At 35.2% G+C, this 5,503-nt stretch overlaps 1 pseudogene; it reads right to left on the reverse strand.

The window, feature by feature from the left end:
• Positions 1-1,101: 1,101 nt before the first annotated feature.
• LOC105508417 lies at positions 1,102-2,587 on the reverse strand (annotated as a pseudogene).
• Between the last annotated feature and the right edge of the window lie 2,916 nt (positions 2,588-5,503).

Consider the following 5,503-nt stretch of genomic DNA (forward strand, 5'->3'; position numbering starts at 1 on the left):
ATAATAGTGATCAGTTCCCTCTTTCATTCCCCACAGTGGGTAATTCAAACTTTTAATGCTATACTTTTCAAGTTCACTTCCTCTTCTTTGCCTCCTGCTTTCACTTCCTTTTTTCAGAGATAATACAGAAGTCATTGAGTCTAAAATCTCTCAATATTATTTCCTCCCCAACACTTATTTGTATCTGTACATAATCTTAGCCTATCTACTCCCATTACAGAAAAAGCAACTGATGTAACCTATCCACCTGTACCATTTCCCATCTCCTCCATCACTTCATTCCATCAATTATTCCCATTTTGTCCTGTGTCTCCAACATTGCTATTTCCATTTGTTCTTTTTCAATTTAATAACATCATCATCCACCCACTCAGGCAAGTTAAAACATGAAAGAAGTTCCTGACACCTCACTCTTCCTTGCTCTCCCCCTTCCAAATCTGCACAATAACCATGTCTTCTTGCCAATTATATCCCTTGAATATTTCTCACATTTTCCCTTTCCTTTCATTCCACTACCACTCTCTTGGTTCAGGCCTTCATCATCATTCATTTCTAGACTGATACAGTGCCTCCTAATTAATAGCATAGCTCAGAAAAAAAGCATGAACCTTGAAGTCAGTTCATATTCAGATACCAGCAATATATTTTACTGCAATTGTGACTGTAGGGAAATTAACCTCTTTAAACTTTATTTTCCCAGCTGTAAAATGGAGATAATAATGCTTGTCAGTAAGTGTTATTGTAGTGATAAGGGGAAATTATGAATATAAAATATTTAATACTATACCTTGCACATAGTAAGCCCTCAAGAAATATGAACTCCTTGTCTTCTTATAACTTATTCTCCTCCTCCAGCCCCTTTGCTACCCTGCCATGTGACTTTAACAGAAATCTGATATGTCACTTCCCTAATGAAAATCATTTGGTGGTTTCGGTTTGACCACATGTTCAAATTCAAACTCCATTAATTTAGGACATACAACTCTTCACAGGTTGACTCTCTACTCATATCTTCACTCATGCTTCAAATTCATGAGCTACTCGAAGACACAAAGGGAATTTATCTTATCCATCTTTAAATCTCTAGGGTCTAACAACAGTATTACGTTCAAAATAAAGATTGTCAACAGACGATAATCTTTTAGAGAGTGCAGACACTGGTCTGGTTTGTCAAAGCTGGTCCACATTTATGTTAACACTTCAACATTCTCCACAAATTTCTTAAGTTTAGCAACTTGTGATGAAATATGCCACATAAGGCTTTTACTTAAGAACTTCATATGGGCCTAGTAGTTCTAATAATGACCTTATTTCTGACATGTCAGAATGTTTCTCTGCATTGAATGTTAATTCATTTTCTGTAGGTAATTTCACAAAGGCTTTAATTGCAGGGAAATAAGCTATATGATCATAGTTGACTTATCTTAACAAAGTTTCCAAATACCAACTTCCATATAGACTCATAATGATTAGTTTTCCATAACTGCCTAAATGTTGTGTTTGTTGAAGAAGAACATCATTGAATACTCTTATAATATCCATCTACATGTAGTTTTACATTGGCTGGAGTATGGTCATGTGTGCTCTTACACCTGTTAGAATCTCTGATGGCTTTGCATTTTGTGTGTGGCTCAATTATACATAATCATCCCAACAATTAACTTAGTAAAGAGGATTTCCAGATGGGAAGTCAAATATTCTCATGGAGTAAAGGTATGTTTCCATAGCACCATGTTTGAGACACAATTTAAAACTCAGAAAGTGCAGTGTGTAATTTGTCAAGTTTAGTCACAACCAGCCTATTTTTCTTCGTGTTCTTAATGCCCGGTTTCCCCCTTTCAGGTTACCCTTTCTTACTAGTCTGTTTTGTTTTGTTTGTTTTGTTTTGTTGATTTCTTATTCACTGCTTGATTGGTGGTTTTGGCATACTTGGGCGGCAACTGGTCACTAAGAGTACACTGTTCTGTGCAAATATCTGTGATGATATTTCAAGCTTGTTTTGCCATTTCATCTAGAAATATATTACATAAGGGAAGACTACATTCTCCAATATGATGTAACTCTGCTGCACACAGTTCATGAATGCAACTGATAAAATGAGTGCAATGTAGTGAAAATGCAGTTCAGCATCTTGACTGAGAAAGTAACTCCAAACACTGTTAAAGCATCTTCTCAAGAGCATGACTATAAAAACAAAATATGTAGAGCTTTGATGTTTTAAGCAACATTTCCACCAAAGAATCTATTTTTGGTATGAAAACATTATTGGATTCATCATGTTTCCAAGTTCTCTGTGATCTGAAAGGCCAAGCAAAGCCTTAGAGACACTAGTATATGCCTGTAACCGAAACCAATCTAATCTCATTCCTCTGAAATCAAATACTTCTCCATCTTCGACTTATTTTACATTTACAAAGGTCATAGTGTTAACAACAGAGGACATGATGCTTGAGTCATCTTCCCAGCAAACGGAAAGGTTCTGCATGAGTTCAGTGAGGACAACGGCATCAAACCCAGAAAGGTACTGCATGTAATACCTTTGCATTACAGGTCCATATTTTAAAACATTTCCCAAACTAAATACCATAAAATTGCACAACATTAAAAATAGTAAAAGACTGCTTAGTATTAGAAGCAGATCATTTCCTGAAATTCTAAAACCAGCAGCATATGTTATTGCTTGTATAAAGCCTAGTGATATTTTTAGACTAAATTTCATGGTGCCCTGTTGACATTAGCACAACCATTGTACTCTGCTGTATAAAAAACAATCTTAGAGATTTATCAACTATTAATATAAATGTTAGTCCTTAACCACTTTTTATATGTTTTAAATTTTGAAAATTCAAGTGTACCTGCCATAACATAAAAATAAACATTAGACTGTATCACAAAAAAAGATACTTTTAAAATACAGAATACATTTTCATTCAAATACATGTCTAACTTTTAAATGAAATCCACTTCCTAACTATAAACTAGTTGATATTTGGAAATTCCTTGAGTGGATTTTGATGGAAGATACAAGTTGCTGTTAAATTTTTTTTAAATGACACTCCTGTTTTGACATGTTTGTTATTTTGCGATCACAAGCATCATCGGGTTTTGATTTACTCTGAAGTTTCTTAAACTGACAGGATAATATCATGCCTTAGGAAAATTTTACCTAAGTTAATCATGAAGAGATGGATCAAAGGGAAATCAATGGCATGTAATGCAAGAGTCAAACAAAAAGCAACATAAAAAACATCTCAAATAGCTTAATTTTATGTGATAATCACGGTAGTATCACTTTGTATTTAATAAGGACATTCCTCTAAAGATGTTAAAGTTCTTTTAATGTATTACCTTGTTTTTACTCACAAAATCCTTGGGAGATAAAGGAAAATTATGACTTAGGTAAATAAAACTTGCTTTGGACCCTCGACATTTTCTGTTTTTAAATGTCAAATATTTCTGTTTTTACCATACTCATACCACTAAGCACTAATGATGAAAATTTTACAACTAAACATGTTGCTGACAGTATATATTCATGGTCACCGCTGATCCCTAAACAATCTTGATTGTATCTCTGTGGTGTGCAGATCTTCTTTTCTGTCTTTCTGCGTTTTCTATAAATTCATAGTTAGATCTAGAGGTTTGATCTAATTTAGATTCAGTTTTTATATTAAGATAAATATGTCTTAGATAGTGCTGTGTACATAATACCCACTGCCACTGATGATCATTTCTCAGATTCATTATTTTATCAGGGGTTTGAAAATTTGCAATATTCTAATTACATCAACAGGAAGCTTTGTTTTAAAAATATACATATAAACATGCCATTCCCCCGCATAAACTTTTTCAATGTCCATTATTGTTGGGATAAAATCTAAATTCCTTAACATAGATTATTTCAAGTGTATCAACTGGCAGTTGTTTATCACTTCTGTCTTATATTGTGTCACTCTCTGCCTCACACTTTAGGCTTCAGACATGCTGCTGACCTTTTTGCGGTTTCTGAATGAACCTCACTCTGGACCACTTTAGGACATTCACATTTGCTGTATCCTTTGTCCAAAATTCTTTCCTCTCACTTCCAACTTCACCTGGTTAACTTCACATCATTTTTTATGCCTCCGTTTAAGTATAGCTTCTTCAGGAAGACCTTCCCAGAGGTCCAAAACTATGCTAGCTCAACCTGTTTTATATACATATGTGTGTGTATATATATATATATACACATACCTATTGCAACCGTATTTACTGACCTGTATTTACTACATTTTTGACACTTGTTTGAACTGTGTCCTCCACCCTCCATTTTGTTCATCACTGTATCTCCAACACCCGAAGAGTTCCCAATACATAATATGTGCTCAGTACTTGTTAAATCAGCTTATGTCACTAAGATATCAGCTTTTGTTTTTGAATTGATAATATTATGATCTTATAAAGCACTTTTTGTATGTCAGCACATTAAACACCACAACATCCCAATGAAGACAAAAAAGACTTCATTGCATGTCTTCTCTTCTGCTTCTGTGAATTAGAGTTGTAAACATAGCTACTGTGACATTCTGTCATCTTGAATTAATACGGTCTGAAATATCTACTTATTTATCTCCTGTTTTGCGTCTGGGATTCTAACAACTAAAAGAGCCCTAAGACCAAAATCAGAAGTGTGAAAGATTTATATTGTGTAACCTAACTTAATTATATCTTTTTTATCTAAATAGGAAGATACCACCCCTGTTTTCCTATTTCAGCATCAATGCCTTCAGGAAGACTTCCACGAAGAGAATTGATAATACCTTCCTCTAAGCTATCTTTGAACTTTGTTATTACTTACTTCTGATATTATGCATGGCATTTTTTATCTACATCATTGTTAAACCTGCTAAACTGTGATCCCTAGGCAGATACGTATTGTTATTAATATTTCTACATATTTAATGTTTTTAAATTGCGCATTAATATTTGATAATATTCTAGCAATTTAATATTTCTACATATTAAATGCTTAACACAGTGCCTGACACATAATAGATTCTCAATTCATCATTGTTGAATCATTGACATGAAATAATGTGCCCTCTTGTCTGTAATTAATTCCCACACAATGAAAGATGGTTAGTTAAATTTGTTGTGGTGGTAGCAGAGGTGGGGTGATGTTTACCCTGAAAAGGGAGTGGAATCAGGACTCCTGGTCAAAATATAACAGTAAGATAATGGGGGGGGGGGGCGCGGAGCAAGATGGCCAAATAGGAACAGCTCCAGTCTCCAACTCCAAGCACGAGCGACACAGAAGACCGGTGATTTCTGCATTTTCAACTGAGGTACTGGGTTCATCTCACTAGGGAGTGCCGGAAAATTGGTGCTGGTCAGCCGCTGCAGCCCAACCAGCGAGAGCTGAAGCAGGGCGAGGCATCCCTCACCTGGGAAGCGCAAGGGGAAGGGAATCCCTTTTCCTAGCCAGGCGAACTGAGACACACAACACCTGGAAAATCGGGTAACT

Source organism: Colobus angolensis, unplaced genomic scaffold (genome assembly GCF_000951035.1).
Source record: "Colobus angolensis palliatus isolate OR3802 unplaced genomic scaffold, Cang.pa_1.0 Scaffold161, whole genome shotgun sequence".
In the NCBI taxonomy this organism is placed as follows: Eukaryota; Metazoa; Chordata; class Mammalia; order Primates; family Cercopithecidae; genus Colobus; species Colobus angolensis.